Source organism: Saccopteryx leptura, chromosome 2 (assembly GCF_036850995.1).
Source record: "Saccopteryx leptura isolate mSacLep1 chromosome 2, mSacLep1_pri_phased_curated, whole genome shotgun sequence".
NCBI lineage: Eukaryota > Metazoa > Chordata > Mammalia > Chiroptera > Emballonuridae > Saccopteryx > Saccopteryx leptura.
The window spans coordinates 347,458,711-347,478,204 of record NC_089504.1 but is presented as its reverse complement, the minus strand read 5'-3'; the positions used below and the strand labels follow the sequence as shown (position 1 = coordinate 347,478,204).

Sequence of the window (19,494 nt, the reverse complement as noted above, 5' to 3'; positions counted from 1 at the left end):
CTGGGGCTCCCATCGTCCTCGTGACAAAACGCAAACCTCAGCCTGGCATGCAGGGTCCCCTCATGAGCCAGCTCCTACCTCCCTCCAGCTTCACTTCTCTCTCCTCTCTCCTTCCCCTGTGCGTCCTTGTGGCCCCACCCCCACACCAAACTCCTCTCACAGTCTCAGGCCACCAGTGGTCACTCGTGTCTTTGCACATGCTGATCCTCCTGCCTGGAATGACTTTCCTTGCTTTGTCCCTCTGGTTGATTCCTTTTCTTTTAATGCTCAGCTTAAACCTTACCTTCTTATTGACCTTCTATCCCCCCTTGCCTAGTGAGGATCTCCAGCCCTTGCAAATGGTCCCCACTATCCATGGGAGCTCTCCAGATATGTGTGTACCATTTGTGAGGGTCACTTGAGCTCACCCTCAATCAGTTTCTGCTTTTACTCATGAAACCACTAAGGGGGGCTAGATGCTACCACCTATGGAGTGAGGGCAAGGGACCACACCAAGGATGTTGCCTCCCATTGCTACCACAGCTATCCACTCTGGGGTCCCAGAAGGTGCCGAAGCAGCCGGGCTTGTGCCCAGAGCTCCAGCCTTCCTCAGGAAAGCAGCCCCTCCCACTGCTGCCTCTTACCCAACTCCCCAGGGGGTCAGATGCCATATCATTTCCTCCCGGGTCTTCATCTCTACCATCTCTACCCATCTCTGAGGGGGATCCTTATCTTGATCAAACAAACAAAACCCCAAACACACTCCTTCGGAAAAATCACCTGCCAGAAACAAAGCACCATGCACACCAACTCAGGCAAACAGATATGTAAAAAGGCATCCCCAGACTGCCTCCTGGGACTCACAGGGTGAGGGGTTTTTATTCCACTGCAAAGCAAAAAACAGAACGAGCTGAACAACACTGCACATCTGACGGGCTGCAGGAGCCCGACTCTGACCCCAGCCCAGCTGCTACCACCTGCCAGAGCCACTGCTACAGCCCAAGTCTCCCTCCCACCCCACCCCCACCGCCCACCCCCGTTCACATATAAAAGTGCTTTATTAAAGGGCGCTGGTTAACCTAAAATTTTGCCTGATGAACGGAAAACAACTAAGATGTTATTCAGGCTGGCATTTAAATCTCAGCTGCCACCCCCCCACCACCACCACTACCACCTGCCCAAACCCTGGTCCCCTGACGAGCAGGGACAGGAGAGCCACCTCTGCACCCATAGCTCCAGGTCCTTGTGTCCTCGGAGCTGGGGAAGAGTTTGCCAAGGTGAGTGAGGCGGAAGTCTAGACCCTTCCTTTTGCCCTTTTGGAAGAGAAGGAGGGATCGGTGCCTGGCATTGGGTCAAAATTGTGGAAATAAGCCTGCTTTCCTAATTCCTGGGCTGCCTTTTGATGATCTACGGATGAGGGGGAAATGAGCGGCCCAACAGAGCGAACCAGCATCTCGGTAGCACTCCTTTGAGTAGGTACCACTGTGGGATGAATTGTATCAAGCAGAATTGTATGTGCCAGCCCTAATCCCCCATACCCATGAATATGACCTTACTTGGAAATAGAGTCTTGGCAGGTACTAATTCCAATAATGGATGTCCTTATAAAAGAAAAGAGAAGGAGCCCTGGCCAGGTCGCTGAGTTGGTTGGAGCATCGTCCTGATACACCAAGGTTGCAGGTTCGACCCCCAGTCAGGGCACATACAAGAATCAACCAATGAATACATAAATAAGTGGAACAACAAATTGATGTTTCTCTCTCTCCCCCTTTCTCTAAAATAAATAAATTTTTTAAAGATTGTTTTTTAAATTCACTGATTTTTAGAGAGAAGAAAGAGAGAAGGGAGGGGAGGAGTGGGAAGCATGAACTTGTAGTAGTAGTTGTTGTTCATATGTGCCTTGATCCAGCAAGCCCAGGGCTTCAAACTGGCAACCTCAGCATTCCAGATCGACACTCTAACCACTGTGCCATCACAGGTCAGGCAAAATAAATTAGTTTAAAAAATTTTTTTAAAGAAGAAGAGAAAGATTTGGATACAGAGTCACAGAGGCAACACAGGGAAGAAGGCCATGTGATAGCAGGCACAGAGATTGGAGTGATGCAGTTTATAAGCCAAGGAACTTCAAAAACAGCCAGGAGCCTGACCTGTGGTGGCGCAGTGGATAAGGCATCGACCTGGAAACACTGAGGTCGCTGGTTCGAAACCCTGAGCTCACCTGGTCAAGGCACATATGGGAGTTGATGCTTCCTGCTCCTCCCCTCCTTCTCTCTCTCTCCTCTCTAAAATGAATGAATAAAATAAAATAATAAAAGAGCATTCATTTAAAAAAAAAAAAAAGAATGGCCAGGAGCCACCAGAAGCTAGAAACGGTAAGGAAGAGGGATCCTGGTCTTGCCGACGACTTGATTCAGACTTCTGGCCTCCAAAGTTGTGAGAGAATATAGTTCTATTGTTTTAAGCCACCCAGTTTGCGGTAATTTGTCACGGAAGTCCTGGGAGACTAATACCCTTGCCACAGGTATGTTGCTGTGGCTCAAGTGGGGTAACCCTGAGCTGTCTCCCCTTTTCGTGTCACTGCCCTGTGTAGAATACCCTGTGGTTTCTCAGCTGCTCTCAGAATGAAGGTCACACCCCTTAGCATGACTTACACGGTTCTGTGGGACAGACTCTGAATACTGCCTATCCAATACTCCCTCCCAACTTTTTTATTAACAGAACATTGATTTTATAGCAAGCAACAATGTAGCCAGCTAAAAGACCTCATTCCCTGGATGTCTTAAAGGTTACACATAACACACATGTTACATGTGACCCAGGCTGGCTAATGAGATAAACAGAAGGTTCTAGTGGAGCTTGTTGAAAGAGGTCAGATTTGACTGCTTGCCCCTCTTGCCTCTGCCCTTCTTATTCATGCCTGGAATGAACATATGATGAGCGGAGCTCCAGCAGCCATCTTGTGAGTGTAAGGACAAGAGCCACAACCTAAGGATGGTAGAGTGAAGAGCTGAATGGAACGTGGGTGTCTGATGACATGTTGGAGGGATGCTTGTTAAGTCCTTGGATTCAGTCCTTTGTTTTACACAAACACAAGCAAATCCTTCCTGATGTATTGTAACCTGGCCCCCATACAACACCTCCCCTTGTCCCCCTGCTCTCTGCATTCCAGCCCTGTTGGGCTTTTCTCAGTTTCTGAAATCACCAAGTACTTGTCTGCCTCAGGACTCAGGTACTCTGTGCGCCTCAAAACCTCTTTCTTATTCTATTCAGAAGCTGACTCCTGCTTGTCCTTCAGGCTTCAGCTCCACAGAACACCTCCCTGAAACTCCTGTGACATCTTCATCACCTCCTGAAACCCCTGGGACACCCTCATCACCTCCCTGAGACCCCTGGGACACCCTCATCACTTCCCTGAGACCCCTGGGACACCCTCATCACCTCCTGAAACCCCTGGGACACTCTCATCACCTCCCTGAGACCCCTGGGACACCCTCATCATCTCCTGAAACCCCTGGGACACTCTCATCACCTCCCTGAGACCCTGGGACACTCTGATCACCTCCCTGAAACTCCTGGGACACTCTGATCACTTCCCTGAAACCCCTGGGACACTCTCATCACCTCCCTGAAACTCCTGGGACACTCTCATCATCTCCCTGAAACTCCTGGGACACTCTGATCACTTCCCTGAAACCCCTGGGACACCTTCATCACCTCCCTGAGACCCCTGGGACACCCTCATCATCTCCTGAAACCCCTGGGACACTCTCATCACCTCCCTGAGACCCCTGGGACACCCTCATCACCTCCTGAAACCCCTGGGACACTCTCATCACCTCCCTGAGACCCCTGGGACACTCTCATCACCTCCCTGAAACCCCTGGGACACCCTCATCACCTCCTGAAACCCCTGGGACACCCTCATCACCTCCTGAAACTCCTGGGACACTCTGATCACCTCCCTGAAACCCCTGGGACACTCTGATCACTTCCTTGAAACCCCTGAGACACTCTCATCACCTCCTGAAACTCCTGGGACACTCTGATCACCTCCCTGAAACCCCTGGGACACTCTGATCACTTCCCTGAAACCCCTGGGACACCCTCATCACCTCCCTGAGACCCCTGGGAAACCCTCATCACCTCCTGAAACCCCTGGGACACCCTCATCACCTCCCTGAGACCCCTGGGACACTCTGATCACCTCCCTGAAACCCCTGGGACACTCTCATCACCCTTGGGCTTCTCCCTCTCAATGAGTTGCCCATTTATGATGATTTATTTGGCTTTTAGACTTGTTATCTTCACACCTGCCTCTCCTGTAAGTTCCTCACAGCCTTTATCGATGGTGTTTAAACACAGATTATGTGCTCAATTGGAGGATGTGTTAATGAATGAATGACCATTCAGAGCCTCAAAGCATAGTTGGTCAAAGGCCTGTCATGCTTTACCTGATTGCTACCACCACACATTCTGGTGACGAGGGTGGCATGGTGTTACCAAACAAAGCAGGATAGCAACCAAAGGGACAGGTGCTGTCTGTACGAGTGAACTGAATACAGCTCCTCTCTAGTAACCTGAGCAGGCTTGTGTTTAAAACGGCTGTTTGCAGGCTGGGAGAAGGGTCCTGTTTCCATCACCTGCTTCCTGAGACTCGCCTGGCGACAGCGTTCGCTAAACCTCCACGCGTTGGAAATGAGGGCCCTGGACAGAAGCCACGCTCTGCAGTTGTGAAGCCCAAACATGCTGACATGCCTCTTGCTGCCTCACCGAAGAGTCAAAGGGCGGGATGTGTCCCATCAGCCTGTCGCTCCAAATCCTCTATTTCCCATGAAGGAAAATGATCTGCGGCCCCAGCAGTGCTTCCCGGGCGAGGAGCCGGGACGGGTGCTGTTGGGGGATCCCCGGAGAGAATCCTCTCCCTCTTGGTGTTCCCAAGGAGCCCTCCAATGGCGCCGCTTCAGGAACAAAAGGTCTTTGTCTATGCTGACTGGAGGGGAGTCAGAAGCTGAAGGAGCTGCGGCCTCTAACTACTAGGCAGAGATTCCCTCCAATGAGTCAGCAGACCCCCAGCATGGGGGTGGGGGGTGAGGGCCTCCACACATTCGGACCATGATCAGGCCGGGTGGGCAAGGTGGAGGCCTTGCTTCAGGGCTCAAGAGTGCCAAGTGTAGCTGGCCTAGAAGGGAACAGCCTCAGGGGACAGCACCACACCAAAGCGGCCACAAGTCCCAAACAGGCCCCAACAGGCCACCTCCTCTGGCGCGTGTGACTTTTTTTTTTTTTGTATTTTTCTGAAGCTGGAAATGGGGAGAGACAGTCAGACAGACTCCCGCAGGGGCGCAGCTCTGCCCACCAGGGGGCGATGCTCTGCCCCTCCGGGGGGTCGCTCTGCCCGAACCAGAGCCACTCTAGCGCCTGGGGCAGAGGACAAGGAGCCATCCCCAGCTCCCGGGCCATCTTTGCTCCAATGGAGCCTCACTGCGGGAGGGGAAGAGAGAGACAGAGAGGAAGGAGGGGGGGGTGGAGAAGCAAATGGGCGCTTCTCCTATGTGCCCTGGCCGGGAATCGAACCCGGGTCCCCCGCACGCCAGGCAACGCTCTACCGCTGAGCCAACCGGCCAGGGCCGCGCGTGTGACTTTGATTATCCCCAGGACAGTGAGTTCTGAAGCTCTACCTACTTAGAGCCCCAGCCTGGGGAGGCTCCATGGTGATGGGAGAGGCCAAGCTGCAGCCCAGAGCGGAGGGGACAACTTGGAGCTGGGGTCATTCCCAGGCAGAGCCAAAAACAAAGTCTGCAGGGGTCGGGGAGGGTGCTCGGAGGACCTGGAGGAAAGAGAAGGGCAACCGGCACTGGCAGAGCTGTGGCCGTTCCACGGGGCATTTCAGACGCATCACCACACACCAACCCTGGGAGGTGAGTACTAAAATAAGTGGGGAAACTGAGGCCTGCATATCTATCTGCAGCCGTGTCAGTCTCACTCAAAGCCAGTGCCTTTTCCTCTGTCTACTGTTTCTCAGGTCTTGAAATAACTGTCCCACCAGAAGGCGACCTAGGCCACCTATCACTCACTGGTTAAAATCCCTCACATCAGAAGAACCGGCGTGGGTCCTTTATGGAGCACAGAGCTCAGGGACTGTGTCACATTCATCTCCTCAGCCCTAGCACCTGCCTAGCACAGGGCTTGGCACCTGGGATACGGTGGGTGGCAGACATATGCTTGCTGAGTTCAATCACAAGGACCCCACAGCGGACGGTGCCGCAGGCTGTGCTGAGAATGCCATGCGACTCCGACGAAGACAGCATCCTCCCCCACCACTGACGACAGGGGATACAGAAACCACTTGTGAAGGACCAGGCTGCCTCCTCTGGGAATTCGAGTCCATGAAAAGCATTCCCGTCATTGGGACATCCTGCACAGAGGAAGGTGTCTCCTGGTTTCCCAAGCTCTTCTCTGAGGAAGTGAAGGTAACAAGAGAGATGCTTTCAGTGCAAAGGAGAGAAACCTGGCTCCACCCGGCTTGAACCTGGGAGAAACACATTAGATCACGTGGCTGGGAGTCCGGCAGGGAAGCAAGCATGGAACACGGGTGACTCCGATGTCAACAGAGCATGGTCATAGTGTGACTGCCAGTCCATAGAAAAGAGAAGGAAGACTTTATGTGCATCTGGCTTCAATAAATATATGCTGGATAAGTGAAAAAAGACAAGAACTGAGTGAGATAGGTGGGTCGTGAGAGAAAGAAAACAGCCCTGGTTTCCAAGGTCAGACTGTCCTTCATCTCTAGTCCTTGGATCCCTCAATAGGTCTCTGCTCCCTCATTATCAACCTTTCCCTCAGATAGCTCGAATGGCTTCTTGAAACCAAAAGCATCTGGAACGATCTTGCTCATGGGGTGATCAGAGGAAGGACTTCCAGGGCACCGCAGACAGTCCTTCACCAGCACAGTGCGAATCTGAGAGAAATTTTCCCTGGAAACACTGGCCACCATGTGTTGTTTTTTTTCTCCTATGAAGAATCATTGCTGGCTTCTTGACTGACCACCGGGAAAGGAATTATGAGATTTGGAATTCTCCAAACTGGGTGGTGCTTCTCATCTTCTACTGTAGGTCCCTGATCATGCTGCCACAGGCACCAGCAGTTTTGACAGTAGGATTCCACTCAGGGCGGAGACTACTAAATGCCTCCCAATGACAATTCTCTCTTTGCAGTAGCAGAACTTCCCAATTTTAGTTAAGCACACTGCCACCAGGTAGACTGTTTCCCAGCCCTCCTTACTGCTGGGCGTGGCTAAATGACTACATCCAGCCAGTGGAAGTTGAGCAGAATGATTGCCCTCAGCAGGAATGGGGAGCTCTCACCTTGCTCGGTAACCATTTCTGGGATGCAGATGTGATAGTGGGAGCTGAAGCAGCCATCTTGGACCACAACATGGAAGGTACTTGTCATAGAGGAAAGTTGGGTCCCCGACACCATGGAGATACTACATCAATCCTTGCTTACTATGCTCTCATTATTACATATGAGAAAATAAATTTCTCTCAGGTGTCAATGCCTCCTTAGTTGGGCATTTGTTACAATACCTGAATTTGTATCCTGTACAACAGTGGTCCCCAACCCCCGGACCGCGGACCGGTACCGGTCCGTGGGCCATTTGGTACCAGTCCACAGAGAAAGAATAAATAACTTACATTATTTCCGTTTTATTTATATTTAAGTCTGAACGATGTTTTATTTTTTTTATTTTTTTATTTTTTCTGCATTTTTCTGAAGCTGGAAACAGGGGAGACAGCCAGACAGACTCCCGCATGCGCCTGACCGGGATCCACCCGGCACGCCCACCAGGTGCGAAGCTCTGCCCACCAGGGGGCGATGCTCTGCCCTTCTGGGGCGTCACTCTGCCGAGACCAGAGCCACTCTAGCGCCTGGGGCAGAGGCCAAGGAGCCATCCCCAGCGCCCGGGCCATCTTTGCTCCAATGGAGCCTTGGCTGCGGGAGGGGAAGAGAGAGACAGAGAGGAAGGAGGGGGGGTGGAGAAGCAAATGGGCGCTTCTCCTATGTGCCCTGGCCGGGAATCGAACCCGGGTCCCCCGCACGCCAGGCCGACGCTCTACCGCTGAGTCAACCGGCCAGGGCCCGATGTTTTATTTTTAAAAAATGACCAGATTCCCTCTGTTACATCCGTCTAAGACTCAATCTTGACCCTTGTCTCAGTCACGTGATACATTTATCCATCCCACCCTAAAGGCCGGTCCGTGAAAATATTTTCTGACATTAAACCAGTCCGTGGCCCAAAAAAGGTTGGGGACCACTGCTGTACAAGGACCAGTCGACTTGAGGGATTTTTCACTGCAATCCGTGTAGCTACGTCTCTTAAAAAGGATTTAGAGACCTTGCTTGGCAGTTAACTTGCCTGAGGAACTCACCCAGCTCACTGACTCTTACGGCATGTGATCTGCTGTCTGTGGAGCAGTCCCGTTACCCCGGGGAGTGGACCTCCAGGCACTGCGGACTGGAGGCCAGGGACTATGATGGGGTATCCAGACATTACAGGGGTCAAGACCACAGCAAAAACCAGACTCCTTACTTGGCAAGTCCACCCAGGAAACTACGTTTCCTCGAAATGTATGCAAGAAGCCTTTTAGTCAATAACTCCCATTTGCTTGGGGAAGCGTCATGATGTGGATTTCAGACATTTTTGGCCGTGAAATCCTTTATTCCAATTAATTGCCCATGGAAGCTCAATACATAAATCACATGGAAGGGAGGCCATCCTAGGAGAAGAAAAGAGAAGGGCCTAGAGCCTGGACAGCTATTTCCTCCTCCACACCCTCAATCCACGGCAGCCTAGGAAACGCTTGTGGGGAAATATGTAGGGTTCTGTGCAGCGCACTTTGAAAACCACTCTCTAGGATCAAGTGCAGGGGCTGTGGCATCAGACAGACCCAAGTTCAAAAACTGGCTCCACTACGTAATAGTGCCAAGCATGACTCTCCACTCTATGAGTGTCTGCTCCATTAGTACCCTTCCTTGAAGAGTTTGTGAAAGAATTACACCTATCAAAACATATCAGTGGAGAGCTCTTAGCCCAGTGCCTGGTCCACAGTAGGTGTTTGATAAGTGGGAGCCATGATGTTGACTTTGTTGGACCTTTCTAGGAAAAGGTCCTGCTTGTGGAGGCGGCCTCCTCGAAGCCATGCCCAGCTCCGTCCTAAACGTCTGCTGTTACAGTGTCTCTTCTGCCTCAATTATTCATGCCCGGAGCCTGCCAGCGCTTCATTCCTGACAGCAGGGCAGCATTTACCTTGGCTGAGCTCAAGACGGTTCTGGACAGGAATTCCAGCTAAGCTGTCACCATCGGCCCATCACCTGCCAGCCAACTGGCAGGTGGATTTGCCAGGGCAGGCAACCAAGGGTATCGTGCCGGGCCTGCTGGAGAGGCCCAGCCAGACAGGCATGTCAGCTGGTGCTCCAGGCAGCTGGGTTCAACCCAGGAGGCGAGAATGGGATGATTGCGGTAGGGGCACCCCAGTCCCTGCCTCTACCATTCTATGAAGCCTTACAAGACCAACAGGAATATCTTCTAAATCCCTGCTACTCGTTGTATGCCCCATGGACCAGCGGCATCTGTGCCACCAGGGAGCTCGTTAGAAATGCAGAATCTGGCCCTGGCCGGTTGGCTCAGTGGTAGAGCATTGGCCCAGCGTGTGGATGTCCCAGGTTCAATTCTAGATCAGGGCACATAGGAGAAGCGACCATCAGCTTTTCCAACTCTCTCCCTCCCCCTTCTCTCTCTCTCTCTCTCTCTTCCCCCACTACAGCCATGGCTCAATTGGTTTGAGTGCATTGGCCCTGGGCACTGAGAATGGCTCCTTGGAGCCTCCTCCTCAGGCACTAAAAATAGCTCGGTTGTGAGCATGACCCCAGATGGGCAGAGCGTCGGCCCAGATGGAAGTTGCCGAGTGGATACTGGTTGGGGTGCATGTGGGAGTCTCTCTATCTCCCCTCCTCTCACTTGGAAAAGAAGAAGAAGAAAGAAATACCTGCCTCCTGAGGTAGCTGGGTAGATGAAATACAAGGCCACAGAATCAGGCTGGTATTCAGGAAGGGCTCCTTTAACACTACCTGTTATTATTTTCCCTTTGCTCATGTATCCACATGATACCCTCCATCTGTTGTCTGGAAGTACTCGAGCACCAGACTGAAACAAACCCACAAACTCACAGAGAACACTTGTCATCACAGGAGTGCAGCAAGTGGGTCTCACCCAGGAAGGGAAGGAGCCAGGCCAGACAAAGGGGCACTTGCACCAGCGCTGAGGGCCTGGGGTAAAGAGGCGTCAGGTGGGGGAGGCTGACCCAAGAAGGCCCTGGGGGCGAGGGTTGGACCAGGCTTGGAAAGAGGGTGTGGACTGGCTTTCTAGAGAAAGCATTTCTTCATGCTCCCAACACTTCATAGAAATGGAAGGATCATCTTCTCCTGGCACTGAGTCAACGTGGGCTTTTAGAGTGGTAGCAGCCAACCAGAGATTCTGATAGCACAAATTTATATTATATAACCACTGATAATTAAGACAAGAAGGAAAAACAAAAACAAAAGCAGACCTCCTCCATCTGGTCCTATTTGGCTTAATTTTTTTTTTTCTTGTGGGAGAGACAGAGTCAGAAAGAAGGACAGATAGGGTCAGACAGATAGGAAGGTAGAGAGATGAGAAACATCAATTCTTTGTTGCGGCTCCTTAGTTGTTCATTGATTGATTTCTTATATGTGCCTTGACGGGGGAAGGTGGGGGGCTACAGCAGACCGAGTGACCCTGAGGTCGCCAGCTTGAGCGCAAGCTCATCTGGTTTGAGCAAGGCTCACCAGCTTGAGCCCAAGGGCGACCTTGGGGTCTCGAACCTGGGTCCTCCACATCCCAGTCCGATGCTCTATCCACTGCGCCACTGCCTGGTCAGGCCTATTTGGCTTAATTCTTCAAGTCTTTTACATAAACATATAATCTCCAAGGTTATCCTGTTGATCACCCAGTTACGTGTACCTATTCAGTCACGTTTCATGACATCTAAAGCAGTTTTTGATGTTAAATGTGGTCTTTTAATTATCATTTATAATGGCTTTGTGGCTCTCAGAAGAAAGCACACCATTTTCTTCACTATTTCTTTATTATTGGGCATTTAGGTAGCTTTCGACTTACATGCTCTCACAAATACCGTGTGATGAATTTATTGATGCATTTCCATATCCTGGATTATTTCTCCTGCTTCAAAGCCTTTGGCAGAAAGTGATATGTCTCACACTTTAACGTGCAGACGGATCACCTGGGAATCAGATTCTGTCCCAACAGATCTGAGAGGCGTCCGCCTGTCTAACCAGCTCCCAGGTACTGTCGGTGCCGCTGGTCCCACCAAACTCAGAGGAGTAGTGACGATAGGAAGAGTAGCGCTGGAGGCTGCCAGGCTAGGAAGTCCTCTTTGGTCGCTGGGATTCTAGTTTTGTACCTCCAGTAAGATCTGGGTGATGAGGGGAGCACTGCCCTTTCTTCTTAGAGACCTTTCTGATTAACCTTCTCAACCAATTAGCTCATCTGGTTTTTGTAGGCATTGTTGCCTCACAGGCAACAGCTCTGGGAGGCATTCTCAGTTCCATCTTACAGATGAGGAAACTGAGGTGCAGAGGGATTACATGGCAAGAATAAACACTGCCTACCACACCTGGGGCCACAGTCGGTGGCCAAGGGTCCTGGGATTTACCAGGATGCTGAAACCAGGACCGTCCTGGGAAAACTGAGAGGGTTGGTCATTCCCGACCCTGTGCCACACCCTTTATGTAGATTCCTGTTGAACACCCTTACAGTTAGTTACACTTGGAAAATAACATCCCCATTTGACAGTGAACAAATGGGCTCAAGAGGGATTAAGAAATTTGCCCAAGGCAAAAAGACAAACAATGAGATTTTAAAATGGGCAAAGGAAACAATGGGCAGAAAAAACATGACACGGACATTTCTCCAAAGAAGATACACAAAAGGCCAATGAGCACATGAGAAGGTGTTCAACATCACAAGTCAGGAGGGAAATAGAAAGCAAAATCATAATGAGACATCACCTCACCCCCTCCCACTAGGATGCTGCTGTTTAACAACAACAACAAAAAATGCCAGGTGCTCACAAGGACGAGGGTGGGGGGTGGGATTGTCACCCTCATACACTCCTGTTGGGGATGTAAAATCGTGCAGCTACTATGGAAAACAGGTTGGCAGTTCCTCAGAAAGTTAAACAGAGAATTACCATATGATCCAACAATTCCACTCCTAGGGATATAGCTCCTAGTTCAAATAGTTGAAAACAGGTACTTGAATAAATACATGGACACATGTTCATAGCAGCTCTGTTCACAACAGCCAAAAGGTGGAAACAGCTCAAATGTCTATCAACAAATGAATAAACAAATTACAGTGTATCTGAACAAGGAACAGTATTCAACCATAAGATGGATGAGCCTGAAAAACATTACGCTAGGTGAAAGAAACCAGACACAAAAGGTTATATATCATATGATTTCATTTATATATGAGCCATCAAGACTAGGTAGATCCATAGAAACAGAAAACAGATTGGTTGTTGCCAAGGGCTTGAGGGGAGGGGAGGATGGGGAGCAACTGCTTAAGGTGGGACAGTCTTTCAGTATTTCCTTTTGGGGTGATGAAAATGTTTTGGAACTAGACAGGGGTTATGGGTACACAACATTGTGAGTGTGTTAAATACACTTCATTTTATGTTATTAAATTTTATGTTATGTGACCCACACTTCAACAAGAAAGAAGAAAAAGAGGCCCTGGTCATTGGCTCAGTGGATAGTGCATTGGCCTGGAGTATGGACATCCTGTGCTCAATTCCCAGTCAGGGCACACAGGGGAAGTGACCATCTGCTTCTTCCCCCTCCCTCTCCCCCTTCTCTCCCACTTCCTCTCCTGCTGCCAGTGGCTCAATTGGCTCATTTGGTTCGAGTGTGGCCTCGGGTGCTGAGGATAGCTCCCTGGGAGCGGGACAGCCTCAGGTGCTAAAAATAGCTCGGTACTTGAGCATCATCCCCAGATGAGGTTGCTTGGTGGACCCCAATCAGAGCAAGGAGAAGAAAAAGAAGAAGAGAAAAAGAAAAAAGAAACCAACTTGTCCAAGGGAGAGGGTCAACAAGAGGAACTACAGGGGAGATGGACCTCCCGGGGCTGCACATTCAGCTGGGGAGGGGAGACAATGGGGACTGCGCACCCAGCAAGTGCCCCGAATTTTGCTCTTAAATCTTCACCCTGTGAGATCACTATTTGCCATCCCATTTGGGAAATTTAAAGCTAGCAGGGGCTTGTAGAAGCTTGCCATGCCAGGTGCATTAACCGAGGGGCTAGGTGTCCGGCCCAAGGTCATGCAGCGGGTAGTTGCCAGTGCCAAGACTGCCAGACTCTCCACCGTGCTGGAGACTGGACGTCTGGACCCCACCGCAACCTCCCACCTCTCTGGACACCCTTTCTTCTCACAAAATCTCTCATCTTCTCATGCCTGACCTGTGGTGGCACAGTGGATAGAATGTCGACCTGGAATGCTGAGGTCACCAGTTCGAGGCCCTGGGCTTGCCTGGTCAAAGCATATATGGGAAACAACTACGTATTGAGTTGATGCTTCCTGCTCCTCAACCCCCTTTCCCTCCCCCTCTCCTCTCTCTAAAATCAATAAATAAAATCTTTTAAAAAAGAAATTCGACTCACAACTTTCACCTTCCACCCACCTTCCTTCCACCCTACTCCCAGACGTCCTGTGCTGGCCTCCTCCCCTCCTCCCTTCCCAAGTGCACGGACATGGTGAGGCTCTTCAGTGAGCACTGTTTACACTTCGCGTGTCTGTGCTACAGATCCGTCCATCTGTCCCTTCTCTCCTAGGTCCTTAAATATGGGGAGGAGGCCTTTTCTGGAGGTCTCCTTTTGGGAACTGCCTGCTTTGGGAGGTTGTAGTAACCAGGCAGGAATTGCACTCACTTGTCCCTGTCACTATTCAGCCATCTTGGATGACACGGTGCCTGCTCCATGCAGGGTCCTCAGCCTGCCACCCGGTGGGTGAGCTGGAAAGTTTTGCTTGGGCCAGAGAGGAGAGGAATTCCTGGAAGCTGGCCTCGGGGAAGACGGGGGTGGCAGGAAGAACTCTTTTCTCTTACGGAGTGAACCTCTTCTGTTACAGGGGAACCTCCACATCTGAGTGTTCTTAAACTTGGTTCCTCCCAAACTCTGGCTCCAGACCTGAACCACGGAACCAAGATTTGAAAATCTCCAGGAGGAAGAGAATCTTTGTTCAACATCTCCCTCTTCCAACCTCTCGGAGAAGAAATTGTGGCACATCCCAAGGTCTCTGACTTAGCTCTGTGGCTTCCCCCAACCCCCGCCCCACCCCCTCCAAAGAGATTCCCAGTGTTCTAGGGCCTTAGGGTTGATCTTGGTGGAAAATCGCTGGAAAACTTGAGTTAGGACAAGAGTTCTATTCCCACTGGGATGTCACTGTAGAGTGGGTGTGAGACTGAAACCCAAGGAACTGGCTCTGACCAGGGGCCCTGGAGCTGAGAGCCCGTCCTGGGAGCGCAGCATTGGATCCCACAAGGCCTCCAAACAAGCCAGTCTGAACTGGAAGAAGCATTGTGGTGATGTGGCCAGGCAGGGGCTCTGGGCAGAGGGACTGGACAGAGGGGATGGGAAGAGAAGATGGGCCGAGGGGGGTGAGCCTGAGAAGGCCTGGGACGGAGGCTGGCAGAGGAGCTGACTTGAGAGCCGAGCAGGAGGGACCTGGCCAGGGGGAAGCCACAGCCAGAGGATGTAGAGGGACAGTGAAGGAGGATGGGCTGGGGTCAAAGGGAATGGCCACTCTCCTGCCAGGACCTCAGCCCCTAGACATGGCCCAGAGCATGGACACAGACCAGGCTGCGATATGGAAAGACCATGGAAATATTGACCTGTTGAGACCCCAGAAAACATTCTGAGATAGATCAAATCCAGCTTGCTGAAACGTCTGCTTCCCCCACTCCCCTCTTGCCCAGCGCTTGGCCGCCGAGCTGTTATCTAGATTGGGTTTCCTTCAGCCAAAGAGAACCCAGCTCTCTGAGATGCTGACCAGAGATGCCAGAGAAGCAGGCATCTTCGGGCTTCTCTGCTGGGCTCCTGCAGGGGCTGGGGTGACCCACTGTCCAGGGCAGGAGGGGCACATAGCCGGGGGACTGGGGGGTTGGGGAGATGTTGAGATCTGGCTGTGCTGAAGGGGGGCGATCATCAGTGTCCCCCACTGAACACTGCTCAGTGCGAGGCCTAATGGGTTCAAGGCGAGGTAGGGAAGGGAACACAGGCCCCTCTAAGGATGCAGGCATGAGACCACCCGGATCACGGGTATGCACACACATGTGTATAAGCTCTGATGTTCTCTTATGTGTGTGGGAACCCGGAAGTCAGTAGAGTCGGGGTCACTGAATCCAACAACCCGCCCCGGGCACAACCTCTTGTCTTCAAAAACGCTCTTTTAAGGCCTCTGGGGATGAACAAATCCTTACTTCCTTTGTCCCTTCAAAGGAGGAGCTCCCACCATGTGCCAGGCACTGGCGACAGAGTGATAAAACAGTCTCAGGTCTCCTGGTGCTTCAGTTCCAGCGGGAGGACAGGCAATGTAAACAAATGAATAGAGAATTCAGTGCAGGATGGGATAACTGCTATGGAGAAAAATCATCTCTTTCCTCTGCCCCAGTCGCAGCCCTGCAGCTATTGGAAAATAGCCACGTCTCGAGCCTTCTCCATGCCAGGCAAACTACCCCCAATTCCTTCAACCATTCTGGATTCCTCTCAGACTCCTCAGCTGTGGTTAGGCTGAGAACTACCCCACAGGGTCCCCCAAGGCCCAGCCCTGGTCCCAAGGTTTCTGTGGGTTTCCATTAACACAGCTGGCTTTGCCACCTCCATCCTTGGCAGCCACTTCTCCTCCTGACTCATCCTCAGCCCACAGGCAGTGAGAAGCCCCAGTCTTTTCCTCCTGAACTGCTGCTAAGCCATATCTTTCCCACTTTACTTTATTTTATAATTTAAAAATTTTATTTTTATTGATTTTTAGATAGAGAGGAAGGGAAAGAGAGAGAAAAAGATCGACTCATTGTTCCACCTATCCATGTGTTCATTGGTTGACTCTTGTATGTACCCTGACTGGAGCCTGAATCCACAACCTTGGCATATTGGGGCGACGCTCTAACCAACTGAGCTACCTGGTCAAGGCTCCTACCTTATTTTAAACTGAAGTACCAGGATTTATATTTATCCTGGTAGTTTTATTTGGCAGGAGTCCAACTATCATTCAACCTGCCAAGGAGGGCTTCAAGTCCTTGACTTGACATCTGACCAGCTAAGACATCTTGACTTGACCCTCTTCCAGCTAAGGCAGAAGTCTGATCGGAAGTCTGAGCCTCCTAACTTCTGGGCAGAGCTGGGCATGTAGTCAGAGGGACCTTCTGCCAGGGTGGTCCTGCTCCTCCACGTGGACTCCTGATGTGTGGCTGCTGAGGGAGCCCCAGAGTAGTGCAAGCCTTGTGGTCAAGTACAGCCACGTGGTGCCCCCAGAGTAGTGCAAGCCTTGTGGTCAAGTACAGCCACGTGGTGCCCCCAGAGTAGTGCAAGCCTTGTGGTGGTCAAGTACAGCCACGTGGTGCCCCCAGAGTAGTGCAAGCCTTGTGGTCAAGTACAGCCACGTGGTGCCCCCAGAGTAGTGCAAGCCTTGCGGTCAAGTACAGCCACGTGGTGCCCCCAGAGTAGTGCAAGCCTTGCGGTCAAGTACAGCCACGTGGTGCCCCCAGAGTAGTGCAAGCCTTGTGGTCAAGTACAGCCACGTGGTGCCCCCAGAGTAGTGCAAGCCTTGTGGTCAAGTACAGCCACGTGGTGTCCCCAGAGTAGTGCAAGCCTTGTGGTCAAGTACAGCCACGTGGTGCCCCCAGAGTAGTGCAAGCCTTGTGGTCAAGTACAGCCACGTGGTGCCCCCAGAGTAGTGCAAGCCTTGTGGTCAAGTACAGCCACGTGGTGCCCCCAGAGTAGTGCAAGCCTTGTTGTGGTCAAGTACAGCCACGTGGTGCCCCCAGAGTAGTGCAAGCCTTGTGGTCAAGTACAGCCACGTGGTGCCTGAGAAAGCCTCATGTTCTGGTGATCAATCTAGTGACCAATTTTGAAATTGGTTTGAAATGTTACATGTCAGCAGTTCTCACACCTAGATGATCAGGAGTATCATATGGGGGAGACTTTTAAAGAAACAAATTCCCGGGCTCCATCTGCAGAGTTTCTGAACCAGTCAGTCCAGGGTGGAGCCCAAGAATTCATGTTGTTTTTTTAACCTCTGAGGTTACTGACTCCATGCTGGCTCTTAACGATCCTACTGCCCTTTCTGAACGCCCACAGACAATTGCTTCCAGAAGTCCACATCTCCGTGACTCTCTTTAGCAAGGTCCTTTCTGAACAGACAGGGACATGGCCCTCTGGCCACGGTCTCTGGCCCAAAGCAAGTATCAGTTCTGTAACTGATAGCCCAGCAAAGCTGGGGGATAGGAAAGGGTGAGCCTCCAGGTGTCCCCAGGGGACCTCTCCTGCCATGCCCTTCTACTCCATCGTCTCACCATGGGCCCTTGGTTCTGAAGGACGGAGAAGACAGGGCGGATGGGGCACAAGTGGGCTGCATGAGTGAGAGGTTGGGTCTACCTTAGTCTGGGATTAGGGCGAGGAGAGTGAGGCACTGACCTGGGTGCAAGATTTAAAAAAAAATTTTAAATTGATTTTTAGAGAGAGAAAGAGGAAGGGAGAGGAGAGAGAGAGAGAAAAAAACCACCCATTTGTTATTCTACTTATTTATGCATTTATTAGCTGCTTCTTGTGCATGCCCTGACTGGAAATCAAACCTGCAACCTTGGTGTAATGCAGTGGTTCTCAAACTTTTGAGGTTGGGGCGCATTTAAAATCCTACAAATAATTGTAGGCACATTATATACAAATTTCTGAGAAATATGTTATAACAATTAAGTCAGATGTTAAAGAAATAAATATAAACTCCAAGCGTGCTTTTATGGTAATTAAACAAAATAAATACGACAAAATTAAATTTATTCTGACATTAAAAAACATTTTTATGTTGCCCTGGCCGGTTGGCTCAGCGGTAGAGCGTCGGCCTAGCGTGCAGAGGACCCGGGTTCAATTCCCGGCCAGGGCACACAGGAGAAGCGCCCATTTGCTTCTCCACCCCTCCGCCACGCTTTCCTCTCTGTCTCTCTCTTCCCCTCCCGCAGCCAAGGCTCCATTGGAGCAAAGATGGCCCGGGCGCTGGGGATGGCTCTGTGGCCTCTGCCTCAGGCGCTAGAGTGGCTCTGGTTGCAATATGGCGACGCCCAGGATGGGCAGAGCATCGCCCCCTGGTGGGCGTGCCGGGTGGATCCCGGTCGGGCGCATGCAGGAGTCTGTCTGACTGTCTCTCCCCGTTTCCAGCTTCAGAAAAAAACAAAAAAAAAAACATTTTTATGTTATATTTTTTAAGTTATGTGTTTTAGAATTCGTAAAAAAGAGGGGTTAAAAAATAAAAAAATGACAAAAAAGTTATCTTTTTATATATATAGATACATTCTTAGTAAGATTTAGTAAATTCAGCAGGTCCCAGTGCGAATGTGTTAAGTTTTTTCATTCTTGTGTTTATGAGAAACATGGGCCTGATGTGTCCTGGCGATTTCTTCAATGTTTGGGCATATACATATTAGAAAGGCAAACTCTCATTTCCTCATCAATACATTGAAGAATTCCTCTCTTTTTACTCTTAATTGTGTTGAGTGCAGAAAACCCCCACCATACATATCATCTTAACTTTACACCAAACAAAGGATAGAAGAAACTTGCCTCCAGTCTTTCCAGGGAACATGGGGGGTAGTGTAAACAATCCAGCACCACAGCTTAACAGCCTTTTGCAACCTAATCAGGCAAGTGAGGTGGGGGGTTGGGCAGACTGTCAGCTTACAGCCAACTCCCCACACCTCTGTCCCCCAAAAATCTAAACTCCAAAAACCCTATTGATTTTTTGGTCCCCAACAGGCACATATTTCTCTGGAATACCATAGGGAGCACCTGGAAATCTTCTAGGGTGCACCAGTGCACCCTGGCGCACACTTTGAGAACCACTGGTATAAAGGGACAACACCCTAACCAACTGAGCTGTTTGGTCAGGGCCAGGTACAACATTTAAAGACCAACAAACTCAGTCATCAAGACAAAGAATATTGTTTAAAAATCAGAATTAATGCAAACAAACCTACGATGAAGAAAATATCAAAACTTCAAATAAAGACAGGATCGCTAACGGTGCCAAGCCATGCCAGAGCCTGAGATCAATGGAATAACCAGTCATAGAAACAATGCAGAGGAGAATGTGGAGCGTTTATTTCCCCGCATCCTCCCTACCGGCCAAAGGCTGGTGCTGGCCCCTC

General features: G+C 50.7%; 1 protein-coding gene across 1 annotated transcript in view; it reads right to left on the bottom strand.

The window, feature by feature from the left end:
- PLXDC1 (plexin domain containing 1) overlaps positions 1 to 19,494 on the bottom strand; it is a 69,801-nt gene that overhangs the window by 36,136 nt on the left and 14,171 nt on the right. The window lies entirely within an intron of this gene.